Here is a 14,291-nt window from a genome sequence, read left to right on the forward strand (position 1 = left end):
GTTCCCTGAGGCTTTAAGGGGAAAATAAATCTCCCTCGGTTCTCTGTTTCTTTCTGTCTGAGGTACTCAGGATTGGAGACACTCCACCACCACACGGGCACACACATGTGCACACATCACACATGTGCACACATCACACATGTGTACACACGTGATATATGTCTGTTTTATTGTGATGTGTTCTTTTTAAAAATCTTATTCAGAAACAAATGTACACTAGCATTGTTCTCAACATGGCTTCATACTCTCAGCAGTTATCTTGCTTCTTGTCATCAGAAGGATTTAACTTATTCCTTGTTTCTCTAAGTAAATGGGCACAGTGACATTTCTGTCTTGCTTTTGGGTTTTGTCCTTGACATTGTTCTTTTTTTTGTTTGAGATAAGCCTGCTCAGTTTGCCCAGGCTGGCCTTGAACTCATGATCCCCTTGCCTTAGCCTCCTGTGTGCTGGGATTGGAGGCATGCACTATCACACCCAGCTTTCATATTTATATTTAATGCACAGTGCTGCTGCTTTGTCAAGCTCAATCGTTATTTTTCATTAAAATTTAATTCCATGTTAAATAGTTCCTCAATGAATTGAAAGAGCTTGACTTTTTCCAAGTATGCACTCCATTTCACTTCATTCAGAGTCAGTGAGATTCTGGACTTGATTTCATATCCTTCTACTAGATACAAATGAATGCAAATGTCAATACAGTGATTAATTTTATTCTATATTGGTTATGTGTAAGAAGACTTACCAAGCATAGGTTCACAAATCATAGCAAAACATGTAGTCTCAGTTATATGGTTAATGCTGATTCACTGGCCTGACAATGACAATTCTAACCTATACACAATCTTGTGATTTTCCATGTGAAACACACACACAAATATCTAAATTATAATGGGTAAGCAGTTGAACCATACCCAGGAAAACAATCATATTCATTCCTCACCTATACTCAGAAAAATGATCATTTTTTTTACTTCTTTTCCAGTTGATTTCCTCCTGCCTTCCAATCACGCCAGCTACAACACGTCGAGCCTCTGAGTAACTTGGAAGAAAAGGGGCAAAGGGGAAAGGGAAGTGGGAAGGGTAGGGGAAAGGAAAGAAGGGAATGGAATTAATATGAGAAAATGAAAAAATGGAAACAAAGTCTTTGTAAATAGGGAGGGGTGGAGGGGTTGAAGGGAGGGCAGGGGAATGGGGAAAAAATAAGAACCAAGATGGATTATGTAAAGGTGCAAATTCCCAAGGATGAATGTCATTATATTGTATACCTTAAAATGTACCAATAAAATTAATAAAAAACTTTTATAATGCAGACTTCAGTTTTCTAAAAATCTCAGAAATACACAAGTGGTCTTAACAATCATGGTGTGACTGCCGTGTGGTTTCATATTGCCTTTGTAGTTTCTAAGACACTCTAACATTATTTAATTAGCTAAAATTTCTCCTCTCTTGAGAAATGGAAACTCAATGAAATGTCAACAATGCTGTCAGTCTGCTTCAGGCTAAACTCATTACACAAGAACTAAAGGTAAAAATAGTCCAAGGCAGAATTCTTTGTCATAATTTTGAGGCCCACACCTTATGTCAATGAAATCCATAAGATTCTAGGCAAATGCTAAATTGGGAAGAGTAGCTAATAAATTATCTCAACAGAGGCAATAATTGATCAGTCCTTGCATAGAAATTAATCTAATTAGGCAAATAACATATTAGGTTCTGTTGGGGATTATCTGAGTACTACATTTATTGCTTGATGAACCTTTGGTTCTGCTCTGACCTGAAAATGGTCTGTGCTGCTCTGTATTTCCAAAATGAATCTTTTACTCTAAGAAAGAAAAAAAAAATCAGTGTCTTTTTAAGCCAAGTACAGCCAGGAATGGAACAAAAGTGCCTTACTTTATCTGAATTTATCACAGAGGTTTGGAATCCATAGACTCATTACTAAAGATAATAAAATTTGCCATTTTCTATTGTCTGAGGATTTATAAAGGCTAAATTTCTTAATTTATTTAAATTGATGATTGGAAAGAGCAAACTACAAAAACAAGTGCTATATACTGAAGGCATGTGAATTACCTCCTTTTCAAGGATAATGCAAATTAGAAATACGTAAAGCTTTGTCTGCACCTGGGGTCTTTAATGAGGATAAAGAAAAATCAGACAGAGATTCTCCTGGGGAAAGAGAGGATCGTTATTTGAATAACCTGCAGTGAATTCTAATCAATGCGACGTGACTTTGAAAATGAATGTGGTCTTTCAACCCGCTGTACTTGAGCTGTAATATTAATCATAACTTCATGGTAGAGTAAAGCTTATGACAAATGCTTTTCCAGTGGACTCAGAGTGGCCTGGGTAATGCCAAAGAAATATGGAGCCATGGAAATACAAGGGCTCTTCCCTTTGGCTCCTTGCTAGCCAATTTATTGGCTAGTGCATTCTGTTATCTTTCTTTGACTATCTCAAAAGAGGTTGATGTAAATTGCATGTCATAACAGTAATTGTTCTCTTTTTTTTCAAAGGTAACATTTTCCATGTAGTGTATTTCCTGACACGGTCTTAGGAGTGTTATTTAACATTAAATTATACCAGGAAGCTGGTGTGCCAATCTGCTAAGGATGCATTAAGCAGCCCAGAAAACCTCTGCAGCACAGAAGGAATTGGAGCTCTGCCCCAGTAGAGCCCTGAATTCTCATAAGTGCATCCTGGACCTGAAGAAGGTTGAATATAAACATAGCAGATTTCCTGGTATGCTAGATAGAAAAGTGATGCTGACTTAAATAATAATTTTCAAAAAAATCAGTTATCAACTATTTTCCATCTTAAAAGAAAATGTAATTAGTTTTCGACAAGTTGACATTAAAAGGCTTACAGCAGAACACAATGTGTTAAAGCTGAATTCTCAAGAATCATAGGAGGAAGGAAGATGATGATAAAATAAACATCTTAAAATAATTTAAATAATTTTTGTCTGGAAGTTATTCCCAGGAAAGAAGAGGAGTGCATATTTGTGTTAGCCTGATGGAAACTACGTAGGCGTCAGAGCTGTCATCCTGGCCTGGCCATTGCTGTCACTGTGATGTTCTAAAGTGAAGCACAAACGGTGCCCCTTGTGAGGTCATCAGTGTGTGACATCGGCTGGGGATGCAGCCATGTTTGTCAGCAAAACAGAAGCTGATTCCTCAAATATACATTCTCACCAGAGTCCTTGCTAATCTGAGGACAGATACAAAGCTTACTCTTGTTTTCTAGAATTTGGGGACCAGAGCCTTCCCAAATCATGTATGTTTTATCTCTTGCATCAATGTTGCAGTCGAATCATCATGGAAACACAAATGCAATATTTAGAATGTAAAAGAAATGTGTGTGGCATGTATACACATATATGCAGATGTAGATATGTATAAAATATGAAAGGCACATGACAGGTATATGTATATAGAGATGGAATGTAAACACTATTCTATATGTATATAGATACAATAGAGGAAAATAGGTGGGTCACTGAGTTGAAGTTTCAATCCATAACATCATGGCCCTCATTTACATTCATTTATGTTTCTTAGCATGTGTTCTTTAGTGTCACTTTAATATTCTTTGGCTGATAGTTTTATTTCTACTGAAAATTATTCACAACAAATTTATAACTTGTTTTACATATGATTTTAATTTCTAATCCCAATGCTGATGATGTCCAATATTCTTTTATTTTTTTCTTTTGCAATGTGCTAAGAAAGTAGACACTACACAAAATACATACTGGTTTGACCTCCATATTAAAGATGAGAATTCAGAGTTGTGATGTTTAATTAATATGTCAACTTGATTAGGCCATAGGATACCCACTGACTAGGTTAAATGTTATTTCTAGGTGTGTCTTTGAGAGTATTTCTGGATGACATAAGCATTTGAATCATGAGGCTGAGTTAAGCAGATTGTTCTCCTTAATATGAGTATGTGTTTATATAGTCTGTTTCCTGTTGCTATTACTGAATATTATAGACCTGGAAATTTAAAAAGAACAAAGGTTCATTTAGGTCATGGTTTCAGAGCTTGAGGAGCTCACAGTTAAGGGCTGCTTCTGGTGAAGATCCTGCTTCTGATGACTTTCTAGCTCAGGGCGTCACAGGGCCAGATAGTCAAACTGGCTTTTAAAATAGAACCACTCTCAAGACAATCTATTAATCAATTAACTCATAAATGGATTATTCCAGTTATGGTGAACTTAGAACTTTCAATGATACAAACAACCACCAGTGGCATGAGTGCCATAGGGTCACAACCACTGGATTATTCCATTCATGATACACAAAGCTCTCATCATCCAATCACCTCTTAAAGGTCCCACCTGACCCCAGTTTTGAATATTTCATAAAAGGGATGAAATTTCAAAATGAACTTTGGTGGCAACATGCAAATGGTGTCAATGGGCGTCATTCAATCTGCTGGAGGCATGAATAAAATAAAAATATGAGGAAGGGAGAATTTGTGCTTTCTCTTTGTGTGATATCTTGAGCTGGGTATTGAGTGGTCTTCTGTCCTTGAACTGAGACTGACACATAATCTTTCTTGGTTCTCAGTCTGCAACTATCCCGCTGGTCTCCCCACCCCCTCTCTGTCTGTCTCTTGTGTGTGCGTGTTATTGGTTCTGTTTTTCTGGAGAACCCTGATACAAGGGTCTTAGAGATGCTATGTTATTTTCTCAATTTATTCCAAGTTGTAAGTGGCAGAGCCAGAAATAAAATCTATACTCCTGATATTAGCATTTCATGATTTTTGGTTGTACAACCATTACTATAATCTAATTTTAGAACATTTTTATCTCCCCAGTAAAATACTTCATGCCTGCTTACAGTTAATCTCTGTTACTACCCTTAGCCCTAGGCAACCACTAATCTATTTCTGTCTCCATAGGTTTGCCTTTTCTAGACATTTCATGCAAATAGAATGATATGATATGAGGTCCTTTGTGTCTGGTTTCTTCCACTTAACATAATGTTTTTGAGTTTCATCTATGTTGTTACCTCATGCTTTTTATAATCCATTTGTCTACTCTTCACTCTGCTCATTGCTTCCACTCTATTTTGAGCCATTTCTATTTTGATCTCAACTTTGGATGGGAGGCAAAGATATGCACTATAGCATAGGGGAGAGAACCCTGGGATCGAGGAAGAAGATCTGGGTTTCAATCAAATGAGCAAGACAATTCTCTCTTTCAACTAACTCTCCAGTAAAATCTTGTTTTCTGAGAATATAAAAAGGGATCAGGCCCATAGTAGTGTTCATAGAGTCACCTAAAATTATACTTTTTTATTATTATATTTCATGATGTGAGCAAAAATCCTTGAATATTTCAATTTTAACAAAACTTATTACAGTAAAAGATACATTGCCAAGAATGATGAGTTATGTGTGTATGAAGCAAGGGGGAATATTTAAAAACATTTTTTATTTTTAATTTTTTCTTTGGTACATGTGTGTAGTATGCAATGTTTACATTCCTTGTGTAGAATTGGTGCGTGTACATAACACATCTTAATTAATTTTTTCCACACGTTTTTCCTTACCTCCCTTCTCCTTTCTCCATCTCTTGATTCTCTTTACATTTGAGAAATATCTGTCTCCCTTCTTCCTATTATCTATCTTTTATTATTCTCTTATTTGTAATTTAGGTTTCTCATATGAGAGAAACCATATGACATTTAAGCTTGTGTGTCTGATTTATTTCACTTAACATTATGGTCTCAAGGTGAATACATTTTTCTACAAATAACTCGTTTATCTTCCTATACAGCAGAGTAGAACTCCACTGTGTGTAAATAACACATTTTCTTTATGCATTCATCTGCTGGTGGTCATGGGGGACTAATGGTAATGTGGCTTTTACAGCAAAGCATTTTTAAAAATTTTAAATATTCACCACATTTTAAATTACCCCTCACTGATCAACTGTTCATGGCAATTTCTGTCAAATAAAAACATTATGATGTGTCATCACCCACCTTTTTTGCTGGATCTGGCACTGCGCAGCTTCTGAGTCTTCCCCCAAATCAAAATGATCACGAAAGGTAAATATTTTGAATCCATTCAAGACATCAAACAGCAACTAAAGACAGTCATGAAAGAGGGCTTCCAGAACTGCTTCAGAAAGTGGCTAGAATAAGATAAGTGTGATTAAAGGAAGAGGGAATATTTTGAGGGGAATATATAGCAGTGTGTCTTCTATTATAATAAAATTTTAAAATGTAACAATTCACCATATTGCTTTATTTTACTTCATTGTATCATAGCATCATGAGGTAAATGAACCAAGTTTTTAAAATGAAATAATCTCTATATTCAAAGAATTTTGAATTTATGTGAGAAAGATTGATTAATATCATCTCAATATTTGGGCTAGGGATTTAGGTCAGTGGTTCCGCCACCTGGCTCACAAGCCCAAGGTCCCAAGTTCAACCCCCAGTAACTACCCCCAAATTATAAATATTTATATGTAGTCTCAATAGAAGTAAGAAAATCTAAAATTCTTCTGTTCAAGTCACTATTCCCTAAACTAATCCCAAATTGAAATTTGTGGACACAAATCATAGGCTTTAATTACACAAATCTCATGAACCATTCCCAAATTTTATTTAAGTAGAATATAGTGATGACCATTAGTCCCAAATTGTGGAAACTGCAAAAGAATCACCTATGCTTTAAAAATGCCAAATCTTAAACCTACTAGGATTATAGCTTAAAAATTATTTAACACTAACATGGTTGGATGATGGCTCTGATAGCTTGCTGCTTGTTTCACTATTGTTCACACTTTAACCCTGAGCTTGGCACTCTCAGACTCTTGTATTAACTTTTTATGTTTCACTCTTCTTTGTGTCTGTGTAGTGTGCTTTAAAAGGAGGTTGTATCCTTCATGGTGCTTAAGAAATGGGCTGCTGTGGGGAAGATACCCAGCAGGGGAATAACCGGATCAAATGGGACTTCCAGTCCTAGTTCTTTGAGGTATCTCCATACTGATTTCCACACTGCTTGCACCAGTCTACACTCCCACCAGCAGTGGAGCAGGGCTCCTCTCTCCCCACAGCCCCACCAGCATTTGTTATTGGTTGATTTCATGATAGCAACCATTCTTTCTTGAGTGAGGTGGAATCTCAGTGTTGTTTTCACTTGCATCTCTTGAATGACCAGTGGTGTTGAACATTTTTTTCATAAGTTTATTTGCTATTCTACTTGTCTGAGAAATTTCTGTTCATTTCAGATGCCCATTTTTGGATTGGGTCTTTAAATTTGGGAGGTCTGATTTTTTAAAGTTCTTTATAGATTCGAGATAGTAGACCTTTGTCTGAGGAACAGCAGGTGAAGAATTTTTCCCACATTGTGGGCTGTCTCTTCACACTGCTGGTAGTTTCTCTTGCTGTGCAGAAGCTTTTTAATAAGAAGAGATCCCACTCGTTGATTGTGCTAGTTCATGGGCAACTGAGGTTTTGTTCATATAATCTTTTCCTACACCAATATCTTCAAGAGTTCTACCTAACCTCTGTTCCAGACTATTCAGTGTTTCTATTTTAATATTTAGATCTTTAATCCATTTTGATTTTAATTTAGTGCATGGTGAGAAATATAGGTCTAGTTTTAAATTTTTTTTACACTGATTACAAGGAATTATTTTAATTTTGAAAAATACCGTGGAAACTAGTATTGTGTATTTCAGAACTACACTGACATATTCTTTGGGAATAAGGAAATTTGGGGAATAAATTTTCCCTCTGAGAATTAAGCCAAGAAATCAACACATAAGAGGGTAAAGCAGATACATATATGACCACTTGAAACAGACAGAATATCTATCCCTTTGGTCTATAAGATTTGACTATAACCTGATTATTTATGAATACCTATGGGCTCAACCATGTGGTCAGCCATAAAAGAACAGAAAAGAGAGAGGCATTGACAGCACTCATCTAAATACTACCTAGGGAGGCGAGATTATTAGCCAGGAACTTTTCTATAATTGGTAAAACAAGATGTTTAGAAGTGGATGAAACTAATCCTGTTGAGAAGAAAACATAAATATTTAAGATACAGGAAAGAGAAAGGAAAATCTATAACATAGATTTCCTGAAAAGACAAACGCTGGGATCCAAAGCACAGATAGAGAAATTGACCTTGGATAGGGAGAGACATCCCTTCTATCCTGACACAGGGTCAACAGGGCTGGATGAGAAGAGACATACATGGGTTTGGAAAGAGTCAGAGAAACATTTGCTGTTTCCTCAAATATCGAGGTGCCATATTTTGAGGTAGCAGTCCTGAATGCACTCATTCTTTTTTTTGCCCCATTAAGTATATTGGTACATTTAAGGTATAAAATACATTTACATACATCATTGGGATCTTGTACCATTACACGAGTATCTTGGTTCTTATTTTTTTCCCCTTCCCCTGCCCTCCTTTCACCCCCTCCACCCTTCTCTATTTGCAAAGACTTTGTTTCCATTTTTTTTCCTTTTCTCATATTTTTTCTTTTCCCTTTTTTCCTTTCCCCTACCCCTCCCACTTCCTCTGCTCCTTTAGACCTTTTCTTCCTATTACATAATATCAATTATACCTTTTTAAAGTTACAATATCAAGATTTAGAGGACATTACCACAGATTTTACAGAATTTAAAAGGATATAGAAAGAATATTACAAAAATCATTTTTGAAATAAATTTGACAACTTCTACGAAGTACCTTGGAAGATGAAATAATAAAATTGACACTGGAAGAAATATAAAATTTGAATAGCACCTATTAAAGAAATTATATTCCTAGCTTGAAAACCTACCTATATGACAACAACAGGCTCATATACATTTTAACTGATGAGTTATATCAAACATTTAAAGCAGAAAAAAGAAGGAACACTTCTCCCCTCATTTTAGGAAATCAACATTGTGCTAATACTAAAACTGGATAAAGAAAGATAATAGAAGAAAAAGTATGAACATAGATAAAAACTTGTTTAACAAAACAAACTATTAGAAGTCAAATCTGTCAGTATGTAGAAAGTGGTTTTATTATAGGGATGGCAATGTTGGTTCAGCATTGGAAGATCCACACCCAAAAGTCATCATTTTAACAGAGGAAAGGAAAAAGCTATGTGATCTTATCAGTAGTTGCAGAAAAAATATTGGACTAAATTTTCTACACCTGTTCATGGTAAAAGCTATCAGGAGACTAGAAGTAGAACAGAACCTTCTCAACACATAAAAGACATGTACTCCATACTTACAGCAAAAATGCCTTATAAGAATGGAGAAGATACAATGCTTTCACTCTAAGGTGGGAAACAAGAGCAGATACACCTACTATTCATCTGTCTATTAAACCTTGAAACATAGGCCCAAACCAAAGTAGTCTGGCAATAAAATGACTCAATTAGGATAGGATTGGAAAGTAGAAGCAAAATCTTTATATGTAGATGAAATGATCATCTACTAAGAAAATACTAAAAATCTCTAGGAACCCCTAAAACGTGTATTTGAATTTAGCAGGATTAGAAAACACAAGATATATATATAAATTCAGGTCTATGTATACTTGCTATGAATGAACAATTGGATATTGAAATTTAAAAGTTATGTAGGAGTACAAAGGACCTAGAAAAGTAAAAAGAAAAAGAAAAAAAAAACAGTGTTGGAAGACGTTTAGTACCCAATTGTAAAACTTCCTCTAAAACTACAGTAATCAAGGCAGTGTTAGTATGAGGAAAGACATATAGATCATTGGAATAAAACAGAGAATCTAGAAATAGAACCACTCATATATGGTGCACTGAGTTTTGAAAGATTATTTAATACTAGCATTTTATAGAATATAAACCCAATTCAAGAGCTGAGGAAAAGATAGTGTTTGCAGCAAGTGGCACTGGAACACCTGGTATCCGTATATAAAAAATTAACCTCAACTCTTTATTTCCATACATAAAAATAACTTGAAAGGATCTATGAACCTAAATAGGAAAGCCTAAAAGTATAAAACTTTAAGAAGAAATTATAAGGGAAAATGTTTATGAATTTAGGGTAGGCAAGAACTTCCTAGGATACAAAAAGCATGATATATAAAAGAAAAAAATTGATAAATGAGATTCCATCAAAATTTAGAACTCTTACAGCTCATTAATAGACAACCCAATTAAACAGTAGACATAAGAAGATGATAAATAGCCAGTACAGCACAAGGAAAGGTGTGCAACACTAGAATCAGAAAAATAATAATCAATACAATAAAAAGATTGAATTAGGGAGATGAACTTTAAAGTTTTAAAAGACTTGTCATGGCTTTTTCTTTTTGTTGGAGTCTCCCCCTTTGTGTTTAATTTGTCATGCCCAATGGATTCATTCTGCTGGGCTTTCTGGGGTTGTGATCCTCATTGTCTTTTCCTAGGGTATTGTCTAAAATTTTTTGGAGTGCGGGTTTGGTATTCATGAAGTTCCTGAGGTGCTCTTTATCATGCAAGTATCTTATTTCTCCATCAATTCTGAAAGATAGTTTTGCAGGATACATCAATCTGGGTTGGAGGCTGTTTTCCTTTAGGGCTTGAAATACATCACTCCAAGCTCTTCTTGCCTTGAGGGTTTGCATTGAGAAGTCTGCTGTGATTCTGATGGGCTTTCCTTTGTATGTGATTTGTTTCTTTTCTCTCACTGCTTGTCGAACTTTGTTCTTCTGTTGGATTTCTGGAATCCTAATTATTTTATATGCCTATGTGTAGATTTTTTTTGATTTAGGCTAGCTGGAGTCCTATATGCCTCACTTATCTGTATGTCAAGTTCTTTTCCCCTCCTTGGGAAGTTTTCTGCCATCACTTCTGTGAACAGTTTTTTTTATGTCATCTGCACTCTCTCCTCTTTCTTCATTGACTCCAGTCAGTCTTATGTTATTCTTCTTTGCATCATCTAGCAGCTGCTGGATTGATTTCTCATGATCCCTTACAATTTTAAAGCAATTTTTCTTTTCCTGGTCACTAATTGCAATCTTATCTTCTATATCTGAAATTCTGTCCTCACATTGGTTCATTCTGCTTCATAGACTTTTGATGGAGTTTTTAATCTCCTGGGAATCTGTTTGCATCTGTTTTATGAATTCCATTTGTTTCCTGTGTTGGGTTCCCATCATGTTCCTCAGATCCTCTAATTTTTTTATCTGTATCCACTCTTGATTTATTAATGATGTCTTTCACTATGACCACAATCTTTGCTGTTATCTGAGTAATTATTTCTGATTTCATTTTTTCCATATCCTCTTTTGTTGCCAGTTCAGGGAGTCCAGGTGGTTGAGTATCAGATTTTTCCATCTCATTTCCCTTTGGGGTTGCTGTAGGTAATCTGGAAGTCTGTTTTTGAGGCTTATTTACATGTCTTCTCATTTCCATGGGGCGGGGGTGTGCTTCTGGAGCCTGTGAGGCTTACCTTCTCTGCCCTAAGCACATGGAATGGTGGCGGGGGGAGCCTCCTCCTGGGTGCTGGGATTGACTCACCTTCTCTGCCCTAGGAAAGTGGAATGGTGGTGGGGGAGCCTCCTCCTGGGTGCTGAGATTGGCTCACCTTCTCTCCCCTAGGAGTGTGGAATGGTGGCAGGGGAGCCTCCTCCTGGGTACTGGGATTGACTCCCCTTCTCTGCCCTAGGAGTGTGGAATGGCGGCAGGGTAGCCTCCTCCTGGGTGCTGGGATTGGCTCACCTTCTCTGCCCTAGTTTTCATTTTTGACAAGTTGAAACCCAATTTTTCCAGCACCATTTATTAAAGAGGCTATATTTCCTCCAGTGAGGGTGTTTGGCTCCTTTGTCAAAGATGAGATGACTGAGTGTGTCTGGAGTTGTTTCTGCATCTTCTAATCTGTTCCACTGGTTCCCCTGCTGGGTATCTTCCCCAAAGAATTAAAAGAATCATACCACAGTGATATATGTGCACCCATGTTCATAGTAGCACAATTTGTAATAGCTAAAACTTGGAAGCATCCCAATTTCCCATCAACTGGAGACTGGATAAAGAAAATGTGGATTTTTAAAATAAAACGGAGTACTATACAGCCATAAAAAATGAGAAATTAGAGACATTTATAGCTAAATGGATGCACAGTGAGGTGATACTCAAGTGAAATAAATAGGACAAACATGTAAATATCAAATAGTTTCTCTAGTGTGAGAAGCTGAAAGTGTAAATAAGTACTAAAAGGTATAATAGATAATGTGAAAAAGGAATAAAAGTGGCAAAGGGGAAGGGGAAGTGGATGTGGTAGGGGAAGGGAAAGAAGGGAATGGAATTAATATGAGAAAATGAAAAAATGGAAACAAAGTCTTTGTAAATAGGGAGGGATGGAGTGGTTAAAGAGAAGGCAGGGGAAGGGGGAAAAATAAGAACAAAGAGAGATATGTAAAGGTGCAAATTTCCAATGATGAATGTCATTAAATTGTATACCTACCATGTACCAATAAAATAATATTTAAAAAAGAAGAAATGGGCTGCTAGAGCACTACCTATTCAGAACCCCATGATGGTAATGTTTCTTTTTTTCCTGTGTGTTTTCCACTAATACTAATTACAGACTCATGGATGCATCACTCATCATAAACAATGTTGCCAGTTTCTATCAAGTTTACAGCATTTAATAAATGTAAAAGTCATTATTTTCATCAATTCCAAAGGTAAAGAATGTATTTATAGTAAAATTTGAAAACCAAACTTGAATGAAAACCAAACTTGAGTGAAAACAGCTCTTAGATACGTTACCCAGACCAGGGTAAAAATTCTAGAATCATATCTTAAATTCTCTATTATCCTGAAAGGCTATGGGTAGCCTCCAATATCCATTATCCTCTTCTTTCTTTAGTCTATCATTGTAGAATATTAGCTGAGCCTATGGTTATGCAGTATCCCTTGTTGCTGTGTGTGAACATGTGATTAATTGCTGGTCAATGAAATAGTATAAACAGAATTCCTCTATAATATATCAAAGACATGTTCTTAAAAGGACAAGATTTATCTTCCACTTCTCCTTCCTCCTTCAGGGCTAGTCTCTAGACAGGATAGTTGTGAGTCATCCATGATCTTACAGGTAAGTGTGACACTAGTGAATTGAAAAGCCTTGGTAAATTGAAAAGCAAAAGGAGTTTGAGTCCTCTAGTCTATTTATATGATGAGATTCTTAAGTGAAAGATATAGATTTTTTAAAAATATGTTAATCTTTTCTGTTAAATAATGAAACAGATACTTTAACTAAAATAGTAAATATGTTATTTACTGTTCAGAAAACTCAGGAATTTTGAATAGTTTCTAGACATACTCACTTCATCTAGATTAAGACCAGGGTCTATACTATACTGTTCAATAAGGTATTTAGTTTGAGGAGCCTGAAGATTTGGTCAGAGGAACAATGTAGTATTAAAGCTTACAGAACAGTGGTGAAGAGAATCTAGAATTTGCATGTAGAGTTTACTTTGGGGCATTTTTAAAAGCTTGATAAGTTTGAGGTCACTATTAGGAATGAAGTAAGGATAAATGCCTGGTCTTACTACTCTTTGGTTTCTCCGGAGAACTTGGCACACATTAAGCACTCAAAACTATCTGTAGATTTATCTAAAACTAGATTTATCCTAAGCAAAAGACTCCTGAGCAGCAAGAGTGCTAACATAATGAAATTTGTAGGCTTTTCCATGAGTAATGCACACTGACTCTGAGGCTATTCTCTTTACAAAAAAAAGAGGGAGATGGGAGTATGCAATACCAAGCAGATGGATTAGGTAATTGAGTTCCTCCTGGCTCTAAAAGAAAGAGCTAGGGGAAAGGTAAGAAGGGAAAGGAAAAATTATGAGAAAATGAAAAAATAGAAACAAAGTTTTTGTAAATAGGGAAGGATGGGGGGGGAAGGAGAACAGGTAATGGGAAAAAATTAAGAACCAAGATGCATCATGTACAGGTAGAAGCACCCAGTGATAAATGTAAACATGTTGTATACCTAAAATGTACCAATAAAAGAATTTATGCCAAAGAAAGAAAGAAAGAAAGAAAGAAAGAAAGAAAGAAAGAAAGAAAGAAAGAAAGAAAGAAAGAAAAGAAAAGAAAAAGCAAGCTCATGGCTCTCTCTCCCTTTTCCCAAACCCACTATTGATTCTCTGGTGCCTTAAGGGAGGTATGCAAGAGTTCAGCATCTTCCATAACTGCACTAACTCACTCTCTATCCAGCTTTATTTCTCCCCAAACTTACTCTGAATTCTTCTTTTATTTTCCTGACCTTACATTCTGCTCCACCTGTTTC

The 14,291-nt window shown here is 36.0% G+C and overlaps 1 long non-coding RNA gene across 1 annotated transcript; it reads right to left on the bottom strand.

Annotated features, from left to right (window-relative positions):
• Window positions 1–694: 694 nt before the first annotated feature.
• LOC147824053 (uncharacterized) lies at window positions 695–6,740 on the bottom strand. The gene is made up of 2 exons (XR_015442803.1): window positions 5,997–6,740; window positions 695–1,142 (listed from the first exon to the last, which is right to left on the bottom strand). It is a non-coding gene; the product is annotated as an uncharacterized LOC147824053 (long non-coding RNA).
• Window positions 6,741–14,291: the final 7,551 nt, after the last annotated feature.

Source organism: Heterocephalus glaber, unplaced genomic scaffold (genome assembly GCF_053883595.1).
Source record: "Heterocephalus glaber isolate CG9 unplaced genomic scaffold, H.glaber_assembly_v1.0 deba00001555, whole genome shotgun sequence".
Classification (NCBI taxonomy): domain Eukaryota; kingdom Metazoa; phylum Chordata; class Mammalia; order Rodentia; family Bathyergidae; genus Heterocephalus; species Heterocephalus glaber.